Source organism: Leuresthes tenuis, unplaced genomic scaffold (assembly GCF_036924035.1).
Source record: "Leuresthes tenuis unplaced genomic scaffold, fLeuTen1.0.hap1 SCAF_8, whole genome shotgun sequence".
Taxonomy (NCBI): domain Eukaryota; kingdom Metazoa; phylum Chordata; class Actinopteri; order Atheriniformes; family Atherinopsidae; genus Leuresthes; species Leuresthes tenuis.
The window spans coordinates 30,671,455-30,690,534 of NW_027325362.1; positions in this window are offsets into that span (position 1 = coordinate 30,671,455).

Here is a 19,080-nt window from a genome sequence, read left to right on the forward strand (position 1 = left end):
ACAAGTAATCCTGCCCCAAAATTACTATGCAGATTGCTATAACACACCCTTCCTGTCACATTGTCCAATCAACAATGACAAATCCTGCTACAAAGAACAAAGAGTTTCAGAGTTCACTCAAAGTTCAGATCAGATGTGGCAATCAGACAAAGAATAAATAATTTTATTGTTTGTCCTCTGATCATTAAAAAATGGAAAATACTTAAGGGGCAGAGCATCATTGTTACATTCAATGCAACCTGCTTAATAAATACACAGATGCACAATTTAAAATGTTCTTTTTACTTAAATTAAATCTCTGACAATTATGTGGATGTCAAGAAAGGATGCAGTGTGGCTGACAGAGGTAAACACAGTACTGACGGCACACTGCCAGCTGCCGGTTATTTACTGCTGTTTAACAGGTGAAGAAAAAAAAATAAAAAGATCGAATTTATGCTCAGTAAGCAGACTGGAGAGTAAAAACTATTGTCATTATGAAATGGAAATTTGGGAGTCAGGGAGAAGCACATCTGAGTCAGACTTGGAGAAAAGAGGAGAAGGCCATAAGACTGCTCCCAGCATTTACAGAGCAGCAGGTTGTTTGCTCCTGTGGGGATCCTCACTGGAGGTCTTACAAATGCTAGAGTCTAGGATTATGCACGGATTTTCGTGCATAATCCTACAAATATCCATCAACACGAGCGACCAGTGCGCCTGCGCAAAGTCAGAAGTCAGGGATGACGTGCCTTTTATTCAAAGAGGAAAATAAACATTTTAAAATAATTTAAACATTGTAATACAGTGTTGAAAGTGAAAAATGTATTTTTTATTTTTACAATCTTCCTTCAGGGAATGTATGCAAGCTTTAGTTTTGAGTTATTTTTGTTTTGAACGTCGCTATGGTGGTTACTAAGGACGCTACTATCGCTGTAGCTTCCACAAACGTCACGTTAATCACCATAGGCTATTTTTTTGTTTTTAATTTGCTTTTGTTCCGGTTTTGCTGCTGAAACATGCTATAAAGAAAATACACGCAGGCAACGGAGAAATAAATTTGTTTTGGATGAACAACAGCGCGCCCTGAAATATCACTGCCCACTGACATCAGAAAAAATGTGATTTCACTGCTTTAACTATAAGTAAGATCAAATCTGACCAAACAGATGTGCTTCCCAATCCCAAAACCTATAATAAGTCTAAAAGTTTCCTGGCCACAATTTCAAATATTATAGGAAAAACATTTGAATTACAAAACATATGGCGCTGCCCGCCACTGCGTACAGCAATTTCGTACAAATTGTAGTTTTTATATCATGCTTCCGGGTCAGGGTTGCGAAATTAGGGTTTAAAAAAACATATATATGCACATTATTCAACTAAAAAAGTATAACCCAACATGTACATTTATGTCGTGAGAAAAGGTATGTCATGAAAACATCTAAATTATGCTAATTTAGACATGATTCCTGCCACTCTGTTTCACCGATGGAGAGGGGTGTGTTCAATAGCTGAAACAATAGAAGCCATTTTTCATAAAAAAAAGACACTATGGCAACACTAAAAACTGGCTTACATCTTCGTCTTGTGGAAGACATGAACCGGACATGAACATACAGTACTTTGAAAGTTTTGCTGGGGAGTATTAAGTAAAACAGAATTTTTGTTCACCTCTATCTGTACAACACTTTTGTTCCATGTCAAAAATGTACACTATTATTTCCCATTTTACTAAGAGACCGGGTTGGGTACAGGGACCCTGAGGGCAGAAAGCATAGTCAATTAGTTTCTAAAATATTTTTTTGAAAAAAAGATAATTATTGTGTTAGTCTGTCTGAAACCAAACTATTACAAGTAAACTTGTAAACTTAGTACTTGACTAAATTTGTTGGACTAACACACAATAAAGCTGCTGAAAGTTGTTTTCCTCCAGCATGTATGGGGACTTAACTAGTAGTGGCACTCAAGAATTCCTTACCCTGGGCTGTGACCCAGAGATAACAGAAGAAGGACAAGGAATAGAATGCATCTCAATGGTTTTGAAAAAAAGTCAAACGAAAGGATGCATTTCACTTACTATCATAGAAGAGTTGGACATACTTGAATAAAAAATATCAGTACCCCTCCCATATACACTGGAACAAGGATAGGAGTCCTATCAATTTGCGTAGTCACGTCATAATCGTATTGTAACTGTGAATGTAAGGTACTAAGTAGTAATACAGAAGCACTGATAATTTCAGTTTTAGAGGTAACATTTTCATAGATTTTAGATAAAAAAACAAGAATAAAAACAAACTTAAAGTTCTTGCAGGGATACAAGCAAAAATAAAAGTTATCACTCAAATACGTTCAGAATATAGTTATATAGTTATAATTATATAGTTATACTATGAGAAAAGCTGCAAGAATAAGAGTTTCTGTGATGGGGGGAGGCCTCTTCCTGTCTTTTGGTTGTCACAATAGAATGACCTTGAAATATTTATCCCCAATTTGCAGCAGGCAAAATTGTTTTGACTGTCTGAACTCGTCTTCCCATAACATTGTGTGGCCAGCAAACATAAACAATATAAATAGCAATAGTACCATTTTGTTAGTCAGACCACTCTGACCCAGCTTCCTGACAGGTTGTGCGGACTTGTCCCTTTCTTGCAAGAAATAAAGGTTTTGTGTTAATCATATCCAGCGACTCTGAGCCTATTTTTGAGAGAATTTTTCGGACATATTGGTCCTTCGAGCCAGATTCTAAAAATCCTTTCCACCTCCCAGGATCGGAGCTGAAACCATGCACGGGGGAGTCCAGGACTCCTAACTGAAGTCCTCTCAGCAGAGTTTCTGATAGAGGCCGGCTGCCACTGGCTGGGGGAAAGGTGACAGGATCTATTTTTGAATCAGTGGCCAGACTCGCTGGATTCTTCGTTGTTGGACTTATAAGTGGATTTATGGTAAGGAGCCCTTTGTGTTACTATTGTTGGCGAGAAATAGTGTGATTATTACGGAAAAAAAACATATTAGGCAAAAATTTGTGATTATTTAAGTAACAACTGTTAGAACCAAGAGGCCTTTAACTAAGTAGGGGCATTGCTATTCTTTTCCAAGAAAAACGTTACTATTTCGAGTGCAGCTTAGTATCAGGTATCAGCCTTTAACTGGGAACTGAATGGTCGTATTGGATTAACCCATGATAAAAGTAGAAAGTAAGGGTGAGTGAGTCCATAGTCTATGTGAGAAGACTACAGGAATAAATCACTCTGCACCGCGCGTTAGAAACTGAATCTTTCTTAAGAGAGTTTGCAATGGGAGATCACAAGAAGTAAATCCATCTTTGTTTGTCTGTTTTCTGCAGTGTTTTTAGATTTGCTATGTATGTATAAAGTGTGAAACAGCTGCTGATGGTGTGTTGATGTTGCTGCTGGTAACAACGGGAGTAATGTTTCACTGTTCAGATTGAGTTGAAGTGAACATTGAAATCTGGTTGTTGCTGGTGACATAACGACAGAAATAGTGTTTCATTGACTTTTACTCAGATTAACTCCACTGGGAATTGATTAACTGCAAGAGGATAGTATGGAGAAATACCTGTTTCAAAGCTAAAATCATGTGTAAACAAACCCCAGATAATATCAAATACTTAGACAGATGAGAAAAGAAATTTGGTTTTGAGGGAGATTTGAACATTGTAACAATTCAAATATTTGTTGATGTCATTCTGTGTGCATGTGGCCTAAACCCAATCTCTGTGTGGCAATTTTAATTTAAACAAGTTGAACTCTGCCTCTGATCATTTAAAAAAGGTGTGTACCAATATCAACCTTTCTCAGGTAATTACTGATCCTACAAAACCAAAGAGATCCTTCAAGGTTGTCCCTGATTGGCTCAATCTTAACAAATCAAAGGTAGAAAATCCGCAGTATCTGAACTTGGTGTTAGTTATCACTGCTCAATAGCCTGTATCAGAATTGCAAAAATGAAAACATTAGGTCCACGCTTGGTATCCAGATCCTGAAACATCTCCATGAGCAGGCTTTTTTTTAACTGATCTGTTGAATAGTTATATGACACTGTTAAAATCCCAGATGAAGATCTAGCACTTGACCATTTTTGTAAATCTTCTAATTCCACAGTTGATAAACACGCCCCTTTTAAAAAGTATAGAACTTAGAACAGGTCTATCCCTGGCTTTCGGCAGAACTGTCTTCTTTACTTTTTTTCCCCCTTGTCCTGTTCAGCATTATGTCAGAAGAATTGCAGTCTGAATACCTTTGATGCCAAACAGATTTGTTTTGCCAAGGGAAGTTTTATAAATGTAAAGCTCCCCTTGATGCCCATTTATTTATTTCTGTTTACAATATATGACATGAACTGAACTGAACCGGACCGGGGGACAAGGAAAGAAGAAGAGGAAAGAAGAGGAAACAGAACAAAAATAGAAACAAAAACCAGACAACCAGCTGCTACACCTGTAAAAAACAAAACAGACAACAATCCATGGCCTATGAGGGGAATCCAGCCTTAGCGCCACCAGGAGCACCTGAAAGCAGACAAGCAGAGAAAAAACAAACACACAAACAAACAAAAACAAGCACAAGAAGCGGCAATCGCATACAACACAGCTGTGGATATAGATGACCTGAGACGACATGATAATACATCAACTGCTTAGTGACCATGCTACTGGACTAATGAATGTGTGTGTGTGTGTGTGAGAACATGCAACACCCATGGCACAGGACCTACATGATAACCGTGCTTAGTTATGAGTGTATAAGCGTACAGGGCCACAATCCACAGCCCCCCCCCAAGCAATCAGAAGCAGGCAGAGAGGGCCACAAGACCCAGGCCACCAGCAGCCCCCACAGAGCACAGAACCCAGGCAGCCCACCGCAGGGGCAACCACGCATCCACCCAGAAGACTGCAGAGGAAGCCCCCGGAAAGAGCCCCAATAAGCATAGGGCAGAGGCACTCCGGGAACCAGGGGCAACAGCCCACCGACCCCGCCAGGCCCCAGCCGCCCAGACATGGGCCGTGCACTGGACCTGGGCCCCAGGAGCCCGAGCGCCCCCAAACCCCCCGGCAGAGGCCCCACCCAATACCCAGGAGGGCCAAGCGCCCCAGACAGCCACAAAGTGGGTCAGCGCCTGCCCCAGCGCCCCTGGCCAAGTGCCCTGGGAGTCAAGACGTGCCCACAGGTGGGTGAAGTCGCGAGCAGTGGGGAGAGGCAACACTGATGCCCCATCGGGAGAAACACAGGCAGGCCAGGCGACAGCAAGTCCCAGATCCAGGCCCAATCATTACCACACACACTTTCACGTCCCATACATCCACACATCCACACATCCTACCTCCCTCGACTCTGCTGGGGTGTAGTGCAGCGGGCACACCAGGAGGCCAGCAACCCCCCAGCCACCACAGACCCCGAACCAGCAGAACAATTAATTAATCCTCCTGGCCCCTCCTGCCCCGAGCAGACACCAGGAAGCAGGGGTGTGCGAAGAAGACCCCTCCCCTCACCCTTCTGGCTCTTCAATATTTTCTAATAGTGAGCAATTAAAATTGAGGGGCAGCCAAACTTGTAGAACTGGGAGCGCGGCACTCTGGGCAGCCTACATACCCAAAGAGCCCCGCCCACCAGATGCCACTCAGTGTAACCACCCCCCAAGACCTAATGTGTGTGTGTGAGTGTGTTTGATAAGTAGTAATGTCTAAGGTGTAATTAAAACAGGGGCAGGGAACTGCAGAGTGCAACCAAAGGGGACCACCTACGTGGCCCCATCCACTACACCCCACCGAACACACACGCCCCCAAAACCCTTCATGTGTGAGTGTGTGCTGTGTACAGGTACAGGTGTATTTTAGCGCCAGATTACAACAATTGTCATCTCAAGGCACTTAAGTAATATAGTCCAATGCAAGCCAATTGGAATTCAATTCATTGTAATCATTATCCAATTAATTCATATAGAGACAATTTAAAAAAAATAAATAAAGGAAACCAACAGAATGCACTGAAACTTCTCTTCAGTCCAATCTCCCGTCCTGAGCGTGCCTGTGGCAACTGTGGAAAGGAACGACTCCCTTTTAACAGGAAGAAACCTCTGGCAGAACCAGACTCAGGAAGGGTGGCCATCCGCCTCGACCAGCTGGGGTTTGAGAGGACAGAAAAGAGGGGGGAAAAACACCATAACGCCATTCAAAGGATACCTGTTGGAACAGGGAAACACAAGTTAATAACCACAATAATGTCACATGTACATAAAATCATTTGATAAATTAAACAGGGGTAAAATGAGAGCAAAGTGTGGAAAGGTGTGACAGATGAGGTCCCCCAGCAGTCTAAGCCTATAGCAGCTTAACTATGGGATGTTTCAGGATTACCTGAGCCATCCCTAACATTGACCAATCCGAGAGAAGGGGAAGACAAAAGTAATGTCCAAAGTAAATCTAGTTAAAAACACAAGTTTTAAAACTAAACATTAGTACAAGTTTGTGTATTAAGATTTAACAGCTGTCTTAAAGAGTTAAAGTTCATTAGATCTCAGATAGAAAAACAGAGCATTTCAAATCTTTACTCCTTTCACAGGAAAAACTGAAAGGTTGTGCATGTGTGTTCAACAGGTGCCAAACTGGATGGGTCAAATGTGGAGAGTAATTTTGTGCGACTTGTAACATGACAATAAACAGTAATCTTAATGTGTTTGCACAGCAATGGAATAAAGAGGGCATGCAGAGGAGCACTTTAACAACAAAAAGAAAAGCAAGAAAGGACTAAACCTTTTGTTGAAAGGGAGAGAAGCAACTATATAGTTGATGAGGGAAAGCAAAAACACAGACCAAAACAGGAGCAGTGACAGAGGAGGTAGAAAGAGAGACAGCAGGAAGGGATACATGTTGGCTGTGTGGAAGGAGGGGGCATTGAGCGAGGGACTGCAGGACCAAGAGTAAGACAGAGCAAGAGTTTGGGAGTCAGTTATGACTAGATAAGGAAAAAACAGGAGCTGAGCATGTAACCAGAATAGAAGCAGAAAAGCCAGAAAAAGTGTTAAACTTAGAGGGAATTGAACTTATGTTACAGTATGACATCAAACCTGAGATTACATTGAATGTTTCTGGGACGGAGGTAACTTTTCTATGCGACACAGGTGCAACACAAATTGTAGTCCATCCCGATGACGTACCTGAAGTTGAGGAATCCAGAGAAATTATTTGGATCAAATCAGTAAATGGTAAGAGCCATCCTGAGCGTTTATCAAAACTCTTGACAGTAACTGATACACGGACTGGAGTGAGTGCTGATTGTCAAGTTCCCTTGTCAACTCTGGTTTAAGTCATATTTATCTGATAGATTCCAGTTTGTTCTTGGAAATGAAGAATCTTCCTCACACATTGGAGTAAGTCATGGAGTTCCCCAGGGTTCTGTGCTTGGACCAATTCTTTTTACTTTGTACATGCTTCCATTAGGTAACATTATTAGACAGCATGGCATAAATTTCCATTCTTATGCTGATGATACTCAGCTGTACTTATCTATGAAACCAGATGAAACCAATAGGTTGGTCAGACTACAAGCCTGTCTTAAAGACATAAAGACCTAGATTACTCAGAACTGTCTGCTTTTAAATTCAGACAAAACTGAAGTTGTTCTCTTTGGACCTGAGCGCTTCAGGGAGAAATTGTCTAGTAATATAGTTACTCTAGATGGTATTTCCTTGGCTTCTAGTTCTACAGTGAGGAACCTTGGAGTTATTTTTGACCAGAATTTGTCATTTGACGCACATATAAAACTGGTTTCAAGGACTGCCTTCTTTCACCTTTGTAATATTGCTAAAATTAGGAACATCCTGTCTCAGGGTGATGCAGAGAAACTAGTTCATGCATTTGTTACTTCAAGATTGGACTACTGTAATTCATTATTGAAAAGCCTCCAGCTGATCCAAAATGCTGCAGCCAGAGTTCTGATGAGAACTAACAGGATAGATCATGTTTCTCCAGTTTTAGCTTCTCTTCATTGGCTCCCTGATAAATTCAGAATAGAATTTAAGATTCTCCTCCTCACATAAAGCTCTTAATGACCAAGCTCCATCATATCTTAAAGATCTCGTTGTAAGGTATTTTCCTAACAAAGCACTTCGCTCCCAAACTGCAGGCTTACTTGTTGTTTCCAGAGTTTCGAAAAGTAGAATGGGAGGTAGAGCCTTCAGTTATCAGGCCCCTCTCTTGTGGAATAAGCTGCCAGTAAATGTCTGGGAAGCAGACACCCTTTCCACTTTTAAGATTAGGCTTAAAACTTTCCTTTCTGATAAAGCTTATAGTTAGGGATGGCTCAGGTAATCCTGAAACATCCCATAGTTAAGCTTCTATAGGCTTAGACTGCTGGGGGACCTCATCTGTCACACCTTTCCTCACTTTGCTCTCTTTTTCCCCCTGTTTAATTTATCAAATGATATTATGTACATGTGACATTATTGTGGTTAACTTGTGTTTCCCTGTTCCAACAGGTATTCTTTGAATGGTGTTATGGTGTTTTCCCCCCTCTTTTTGTCTTCTCAAACCACTGCTGGTCGAGGCGGATGGCCACCCTTCCTGAGTCTGGTTCTGCCAGAGGTTTCTTCCTGTTAAAAGGGAGTTGTTCCTTTCCACAGTCGCTACAGGCATGCTCAGGACGGGAGATTGAACTGAAGAGAAGTTTCGGTGCAATCTGTTGGTTTCCTTAGCTGGGATATTATTTTTTGAATTGGCTCTATATGAATGAATTGGATTGTGATTACAATGAATTGAATTCCAATTGGCTTGAATTGGAAATATATAAATATATATATTTATATATAAATTTTATATAAATAAAATTGAATTGAATTGAGTTGAAACTCTGTGTCCCTGTAACTTACTGGGAAGATATTTACTCCATTTATTGAAGCTAGGAATAGTTCCAGATGAAAAAGGGTTAACTGTAGTTCGAATGAAGTCCACTCAAACAATGATTCAGCATGACACGTTCATACTGGTATAGTTTGGATCTTGTCTCTACAGGCCCCAGCTCTATGACGCTTCCTCTCCTTAAGAAGGCAAAAGAACACGTCTCAGGGGAGCTCCCCTTCAGGTCACCAGATAAATTACACTGCATTATGTATTACAACTACACTCAAGGGCCTGACACAAACATATGAGAAACGTTTTTTTCAGAAAAAAACAGACCATGTTAAAGTTAAAACGCTTATACTGGAATAAAGAGGGTTGTTGTGCAGCTAGCTGCTCACTCTCCCCCAGCATGAGAAAGTTTTTAAGATCATGTAATGCACCTCATGTGTCACTCTCCAAACCGACCACTGGAGGCGTTTTGGTGTGTTTGTGACTGCATGTGAAGAAGTCTCAGATTCGGTGAAGGTGGAGCCAGGAATATTATTATTCTGAAAAACTGGATGCATTTACTAGTCCATTAAATTGGGCAACGCATGCAAAACCAAATGTACACTTACAAGGATAGATTTGGAAGAATAAAGGTGCCATTTACTATGAACTGTCGAACTTATACTGCCAAAGATTTTGTTTAAATATGCTGCAGTATTGAGCCATGGACCACGTCATGTCTCTACAGGAGGGATGGTAGCAATAATGAACAAGGTTTTTACAGCATATGGACATAATAATGTCATATGATAATAAGAATTTGGCTAACATGTCAAATATGTGCAAAATATGATCTATACATATGGCCTAGGACCGGGGCAAGGATTGTTCCCGAGGCCGGTGTACCCTTTTCAACGCGTTTGTATGGATTTCATTGAACTAAATAAAGGTATCTGCCTGGTAATAATTGATGTTTAACCAAATGGGTTGAAGTATTTCCATGTGCACAAGCAGATGCACTCTCAACACTGGTGAATTAAATATTTCCTATATTTGGAATTCCTGAAAAGATCTACAGTGATAATGGGACGTACTTTGTAAACAATATTATCTTCCTGATGGCAAAGACATAAAAATAGATCTCAGAAACCAATGTGCATATCATCCACAATCAGCAGGTTTGGTAGAGAGAGACAATGGAATAATTAAGTCAAGACTGAACATAATACAGGAGACTGGGAAAAATTGTTACTACTGTTTACCACTAGTAGTCCTAAAATTGCATATCACTCCAACTAGCACAGGATTAACTCCATTTGAGATAATGTACGACCATTGTTGCTACCACAGTTAGAACTATTCACCAGACATGATGAAGGAAGAGAAGAAACTTTTGCAGATTACATGGTTAAAATATTAACAAGTAGAGAGATCGCTTCTTTCAAGTCTGTTCCAGGTGAACCTGTAGAGGAATCTCAAATATCCGGAGACACTGGATCCTCATCAAAGTGATAAAGAAAGAGACTGGTCCAGCCAAGGTGAGAAGGTCCATAGCAGGTACTGCTTACAGCACCCACAGCAGATATATCCAGAATCCAGAAAATAATATATCCTGGATTTACTTATCACACTGTAAGCTAGTAATACCACAACCTTCAGAAAAAGGGAATAATTAGTTACCCACCACTGTTCTCTGAGACATGAGTCTGACTACAAAGGGGAATTCTCTCAACAGGAGGGGGTTCGTCTCAACCTCAGTGAAGAAAACAGCTAAAATGGGAACATAGGGTATGGCTAAAATAAGACAGGGACAGAAAGAAAGCAGCCGTGGCATCCATTTAAATTACCAGGATTTTATAGGTTAAAAGGAATCAGCTGTGTATTGTTAATCATTAACAATACACAGCTGGTTCCTTTTGAACTGAGGTCCGTCCTTCCGCCTAACTGGCAGCTGCACATGGACCCAACTACTGATGCCTTTCCATCTGTTCCCTGTGGGGGACTTTGAGGCCTTGGGTGAGAAACTGCAATGTCTCAAGAATTCAATTGTGTCTGGAGGTTCATTTGACAACAGAGTGTACCTGGATAGCATTGGGGTTCTGAGTCCCAGATGAATTTAAAGCTAGAAATCAAGTAACTTCAGACTTTGAATCTTTTCTTTTCTGGTGGGCAACAATAAATAAAAATGTTTATTGGATAAATTACATCTTCAAGGCATTGCTAAACAATTAAAATGTTTGGAACTTTTTCCTGTTCCTTTATTCCTAACAATACTTCACCAGATGGCAGCATCACCAAGAGGGACTCGCATCACACTCTGCAGAGCTGATAGAAGACTCAAGGATCAACGACCCCTTTTGGTTTGGTTTGGTCTCTGTCTATTGTAAGAGCCATAGTAGTCACCTGTGCTTGTTGTTGTATCACATGCTTGAGAGGACTGTCCCAAAAACAGATTGAAACCACCCTTACCCGCATAATGTATCAACAGGTAGAGGGTGATGATGACAACAAGCTACACGTGGATGATGGAAATGAGGATACAGATAACATTTAAAGTTCAAAGTACTTTGAATGACCCCGAATGAATTCTCAATGATTTGTTTAATGATTATTTTTGCATTCATATGAAAGACCAATGACCAATTAAAAGGCAATTCCTGAATGTAGAACATTGTAAAGATGATACGTTGCATTGTTGTGCTGCTTGGTTCTTTTTTGTGCTAACATTCATCCACAGGTTAAATTAACTGCATCAGCAGCAGAACCACTACAGGAGTCAAAGTCAGGTAACTGACCGGGTGTCTGGAATTCTGGAAGGGGTGCCCATCATGCCGAGATAATGGTGGAAAATTCACAAATTTTTATCCACATGTGTACAGGACGACAAAGCTAAGCACTCCAGCCCAACTGACTGAAAAACTGATTTGAAGAGTAATGTTTCACAATCTACAGCCTCCAACCACTGTATGGCTGAATTATATCCTGAAGTGTCCTAATAGAGGATTAGTTAGGGAATAAGAGGTGGTAAACACCTCTTTCATGGAAGTGAAGTGCTAGTAACCTCCCCTTCCAAGATAGCTTAGCAGTTCCAGACCCAGCCAGACTGATGTTCGGCCAGAAGCAGACGATTGCAGTGTTGGTGACGGGACTAGACTGAATAAACTGCATTGCATTATTATTGTTTGACTATTCCTGATTATTCATTCTTATTTTCATTTAATTCATTTTTTTGTATGTGTATTCATTTTGTGTTTGCTATACATTTATACATATGCCCATCGCCATTCATTGTTCGGAGTGTGACCTTTAATACTGAGTGAGTGATTAAGCGGTTGGTCACCAGGGGGAGAATGGGGCCATTGGAGAATTTTCCCTTTAATACAACAAATGGGTTTTTTGCTCCTATGCACTGCTAACAGTGGAAAATTTCAATGTTAATTGTACAAGAGTTTTTACGGTGTTTAATCCCTTTTTCCTCATAGCATAAACATGAGGGAAATGTTAGAAAAATTATATAGTTATACTATGAGAAAAGCTGCCTCCTCCTGTCTTTTGGTTCTCATAATACTATGTAGCAAGCAAAATTGTTTTGACTGTCTGAACTCGTCTTCCCATAACATTAAATGGCTAGTAATGCTTTTTCCCATAACATTGTGTGGCCAGCAAACATAAACAATATAAATAGCAATAGTACCATTTTGTTAGTCAGACAATTCTGACCCAGCTTCCTGACAGGTTGTGCGGACTTGTCTCTTTCTTGCAAGAAATAAATGTTTTGTGTTAATCATATCCAGCGACTCTGAGCCTATTTTTGAGAGAATTTTTCTGACACTTCATTAGTTTGACAAAGATATCTTCATGGTCAGTGGGTTTTGTTTATTTTTTGTACTCACCTTTTTGTTTCTTTTCAGTTTTCTTCATTTGGGTCCCTGCTTCCCTGTGGATAGAATGCTTTTGGTGACTCGGTCCTGATTGATTGATTCTACTCATCTGCAGTTTGTTCCCGGTGTGGCTGTTATAATCTCCAGGCCCCTCTCCTTCATCGCCACTGCTTTTGTTCTACCTCAATTTCAAGTCAAGTTAGTCAAGTTAAGTGTTTTCCACAGTCCATTTGTTGAAGTACGTGGTTTCTGTAAAGGCATCTTTACAGAAACCACGCTGCCTGGAACTCACAGTACTGCCTTTCACTGCTGCCTGTCAAACGCCACTCTGTACCACCAACGTTTAGCCACACTCACTGTCTTTGCTCCTTGGAAACTCTTCACGTTTGCCACCACCTGTCCAAGGGAAGCCATATCTAAGTTTTGTACCTTACTTTGCCAGTACTCACCATCTGGAAAATAACTACTCAAGCATTGATCATCACATCACTAAGCTGTCTTTTCTCAGTGTCGAGTCAGAATTCTTTGTTAAATAAAAGCTTTTACCACTTACGTTCTCACTCTGCCTCCTGGGTGTCACGGTTTTATGTTTTGAGAACCTTGTTTCAGGTCATTCGTTATATCTTAAGGTTCTTATGTTTTCAGATTTCTGGTCATGTTTTTCTCCTTGTCACTTAGTCTCACTCAAGTCACCTGTTTCTGTTCACAGCTGCACTTTGTCACCAATCACTTCCCCACAGTATATAGTTTCCAGGTTCCCATCACTCATGGCAAAATCCTCACTTTACCTTCCACGCTCATGCCACAAATGCTAAGTCTGGTTTTGCCTCATAGTTTTGTTATCCACAGTTCCATAGTCTTGTTCATTCATAGTCACAGTAATTAATAGTCTTCTCATCCATAGTCTCATTATTTATCAATCATAGTCTTGTTTTGTTTGCTCTCAGTTAAGTATTTTTGATAACCTCTTAACCTCATCCTCATCCTCATCCTCATACAAAAAAGCTTGATTAGGGCTTGAGTAGAGTCAGTCATATTTACTTAATAAACTGTTAATAAAGGCTGACTTTGTGCTGGGGACTGCACTGAACCCCTGGACCTGATTGTCAAAGGAGAATGCTGCATAAGTTAATGATAAAGAGCTGCGCTGACTGCCTTCTATAGAGCATTGTGTTGAAACATAAATGTGATCAGTATTAGGCTTCTTCAGCTGCAATTTAACACAGAGAGATATGGGAGGTCATTCCTGTGAGCAGTATTAACAATACATACTGAAAGTGTATAGTGATTAAAGACTGTTTTATAAAAAAGAGACAAAAAATACTGCAACAATGTAATGTCCCTTTGGGATGAATAAAGTTGTTTTTTTTTCCATTTTATTCCATTACCTCTAAACCCACATCTTTCTGGTGCAGGATCCACATTGCAATTACTTGCCAAAAAGTAGTTGAATCAGATGACACGATTTGTAATGTCAGTTATATGTATATAGCCCAAAACAACCATGCCTCAAGGGAATTTGAAATCTGAAGAACTTACAAGAAGCTCTATGCTTAAGATTTCACTCTGGAGGAGGAATACCTCCTTCTAAATATGCCTTTTATTGGAAGAAGAAATTAATACAATGCCCCAATTTGTTCTCCAAAGCCCTTGGCTTGTGTTTTTCACTGACCCGTCACAGTCGACCTGACTTGCATTTTTCAACAGAACTGGACAGCTGACAATAGCGTTCTCCTTCCTTTCTTGTCTTAATATGATGTGATAAGGAGCTTATGTGAGGCTTCCATGGCAAAGTTATCCCCTCAAGCTATTCTACCAATCTGCCTTATGTGGGCGTACATTTCTCAATCACTTTGAGGCAGAGGTGATGCTGGCAAGCATAGACGTTGACCAGGAGAGAGAAGGGATGTTTTACGTATTTAACCTTTGTTGAAAGGCAGAGCTGGGAGAGCCTGAGGACGTCGCACCAGATTCCCTTGTTTTTCTGACACACTGGGACATGTAGTAGCCTGTAGCAACAGCAGGGATCAGCTGTCCACATGGTTTTTCATTGTACAAGTTTGCCAGTAGATGATACTAAACAGGCTTTGATTAAGTAAATGCAGACCTTGATTTGAAATGGGAGCATGCCCTCCTAACCCAACAAAACTATCAAAGCAGATGAGTATGCAGAGAGATTTTTCTTGTAACTTGATGTTTGTAATTTCACCAGACACAGTGGAAGGATATTTGACAATCCTTCCTCACCCTTGAGGAACTGGCTTCTACTCGTGTGTCTTTTGTGTGTGTGTGTATAAACATCTACGTTTAGGCCATACATGTGTAAGATGCTGACATGCTCCGATCAATCTCTCAAGCTTAGACTGTAAGACATCAATTGTCGACCTGTAAATGACAGGCATAGAGGGAGTATGTTTACAGGTTTGACTGGATCTTAAAAAGGTCATAACCATCCACCCACCCACACACACACACACATCTCCTGACTTCGTTGTCACATCCATGTGGAGCTAACCTGAAGAATCGGTCAGTTACAAGATACTTGTTGGTTAAATTTTATTTTATTTTTTTTAAATTATCATTCTTGTTATTACTTTGTCTCTACCTAAATCTTTGTTGAACTGGCAGTTAACAGCTGATATAGTTTTACTGGTTCAGAAAAATCAGTGATCACTAGGACCTTAGAGAGAGAACTGCAAAACCCACAGGATGGACTCAAAACATACATTCACTTGCAAGCTATATATATATATATATATATATATATATATATACATAGCGCCAAAACACAACAAATGTCATCTAAGATAAGATAAGAAGCTTTATTGTCATCATACAAGAATACAACGAAATTGCATTTGGCAGCATCTCTTGTAGCATATAAAATGTATAAAACACAAAACGAGTAATACATATTAAAGTGCAGTTGAAAATGTAATATATAGAATAGTCTGTATAGTTTGTTTGGGGGGGGGGGGGTTCTGCAGCAGTCTCTTCACAGCCATGGGGAATAAGCTGTGTTTAAGTCTGTTGGTGCGGGCTCGCATGAATCTGACTCTGCCAAAGAGAATGTTCTGGGTAGGTGGGGTCTTCTGGGATCTCAAGGCACTTCAATAACACAGTCCAATTCAAGCCAGTTAAAGTTTAATTCATTGTAATGAGAATCCAATCAAATCCAATTAATTCAATTCAAAATTAGTCCAATTCATACCTACAGAGCCAATTCAAAAATAATTTCCTAGCTAAGGCAACCAACTGATTTCACCGAAACTTCTCTTCAATCCAACGTCCCATCCTGAGCATGTATGAAGCAATTGTGGAGAGAAACAACTCCATTTTAACAGGAAGAAACCTGGCATAAAAGAGGGGACCGGGCGGCGTAGAGGACTAAACCAGCTCCTGTACATTTCTTTTTGCCCCAGATCCGCGCTAATCGGCTACAGAAACGAATACATTTACCTCCTGTAACTAAACTAACAACTGGAAATGCCACCGAAGAAAGCTGATGTAGGAGCGAAGGAAGAAAAAGGTGGAAGACCTACTTCATCAACGATTTCCGTAGATAACGAAGCTAGACCTAGTAGTGTTGGTTCGACCAAAGTCAAAGCCAAAAAGCCGCCGACACAGTTTCATGAAGAATTGAAAAAAGGGTTTGACAAAATTCAAAGCTGAACTCCTTGGCCGTCTCAGTGGAAACACTTGTCAGCGACAACCGTGCACTAGGTCTACATGTTAAAGAGATAAAAGGCAAGCAGGCTGACCACACTAAAGGTCTCAAAATCTTGCACAACCAAAACTCACCAATTTTCCCAGGCATATCAGGCCTGGTGCCCTTTACGTTTTAGTGGAGTTGCTTTAAAATGACGCTGCAGCGCCCCCTGGAACTTTACTAAATACCTTGCCATTGGGGTTAGTTTTGCGTAGGCAGACAAAATTCGGTACACGCCTTTGGCATGCCCAGCTGCACAAAAAAGTCTTGGGATGTCATGTTGCCAGGTCCACAGGAAGTCGGCCATTTTGAGTGGAAGATGAAAAAATTGGGGCTGTTTTGCCTGTTTCCACACCTCGCATATGATCAAAATACTCCTACAGATTCAATGGTAACGGTTTCAAATTTGCTCAGGTTACTCTTGAGCCATGGGAGATTAAAAGTTAGGAGAACCTTTTCCAAAATCTGAAGGATGTGGCCTTATCATTGGCTAATCCAACACAACTATACAGTCTTAATCTAAAGGCTACGCCATTTGATACTAAGCTGCACTTGAAATAGCAACGTTTTTCCTTAAAAAAATAAAAAATAGCAATGCCCTTACTTAGTTAAAGGCCGCTTGGGTACTTAGCTGCACTTGCAAAAATTCACTATTATTTCCAAAGAAGTAACTGAATTAGTCAGTAAAACATTACTCGTGTCGTTTCAGAAACGACAGTACGGCTAACTGCACAGACCGCAGCAGCTGCTTCACCATTTCAACAATTTAACTTCATTTGTCTAACAGTTGTTAGTTAAATAATCACTAATTTTTGCCTAATTTTATTTTTGCCTTAATAATGACACTAGTTCTCACCAACAATAGGACCATAAAGGGATCCTTACCATAAATCCACTGGTAGGTCCGAAATGTTCTGGTGGGCAACAATGAAGAATACAAATATGAAGAATCCAGCGAGTCTGGCCACTGATTCAAAAATAAAGATCCTGTCACCTTACCTCCAGCCAGTGCCAGCCAGCCTCTATCAGTATCTCTGCTGAGAGGACTTCAGTTAAGTCCTTTTAAGACTCCCCCATGCATGGTTTCAGCTCCGATCCTGGGAGGTGGAAAGGATTTTTAGAATCTGGCTCGAAGGACCAATATGTCAGAAAAATTCTCTCAAAATTAGGCTCAGAGTTGCTGGATACAATTTACACACAACATTTATTTCTTACAAGAAAGAGACAAGTCTGCACAACCTGTCAGGTAGCTGGCTCAGAGTTGTCTGACTCACAAAATGGTACTATTGCTATTTATATTGTTTAGGTTTTCTGGCCACACAATATTATGGGAAACTAACATTACTAGCCATTCAATGTTATGGGAAAACAAGTTCAGACAGTCTAAAACAATTTTTCTTGCTACACAGTGTCATGAGAACTAAAAGATAGGAGGAAGCTTCCCCCATCACATGAACCTTTATTCTTGCAGCTTTTCTCATAGTATATCGCCACAATTTTTCTAACACAGACCCTCAAACTTTGACCAATCGCTACTGCTCGCCACTAAACACAAAGTCACATAACTTTTGCATTGTCACGGCCCTTTAGGTGTCTTTCAGGGCCTTGTGTGTGGGTATCTTTCTCTCCTCAGATCCTGAGCTGACTGGAGCACTGGGCTCTGATTAGTGCAACTCAGTGCACCTGGTCGGTGATCTGTGAGGTGGTGATTAAAGCTCTGTCCCCTTCCCTTTGGCGGAGGCTTGCTCCTTGAGGGCAGCAGCGTATTTTGGGTTCTGTTGGCATTATGTTTTGGTTTTTAAGTTTTGCACCATACAACACACTAGCAGCATATTTTCCACGTACAACATCACTGCACTACTGATAACTGATTGCCACTCCTCACAGTTACTCTTTTGTTGCATATTCAGTTTAGTTTTGGATTTGGATTACTTTAATAAATTAAATACTTATTTTGTTAGCCTTAAAACCGTGTGCTTCCTCCTTTTTGATGTGGCCTTTGAGCCAGGTCGTGTCATGCATACATTGTCCAATCTTCACCAAACTTCATAGGCTTGCCGGGGCCTCTGACCTGACTGCGTACATATGCGCATACTGACACTCACCTATAGAGTCACCTGCTGGTGGTTGGAAATGTCACTGTGTTTCCACACCTCCTATTCATCGAACTTCTCCTACAGAGGTAACGGTCACAGCTTCAAACTTGGCCATGACGTGCACACGTACTCAGGCCTGATCAATGCTGCTTGCAGATTTAGTTATTATTCTTATTATTCTTTGCGCATTCTTCCCATTCTTTTAGTAGAGTTGCTTCAAAATGACTCTGTAGTGCCCCCTAGAAATTTGCTAAATACCTGTGACGTTGGGGTTAGTTTTGCGTAGGCGGACGACATTAAGTATACGCCTTCGTCATGCCCAGCCGCACAAAAAAGCCTGGGATGTCATGGTGCCAGGTCCACAGGAAGTCGGCCATTTTGAGTGGGAGATGAAAATTGCCGTTTTGTCTGTTTCCACACCTTGCATATGATCACACTTCTCCTACAGCTGTAACGGTAATGGCTTCAAACTTGGCCAGGACGTGGGCACATGCTCAGGCCCGATCATTGATGCTGGCAGCTTTAATTATTATTACTAATACTACTATTATTATTATTATACTATTATTT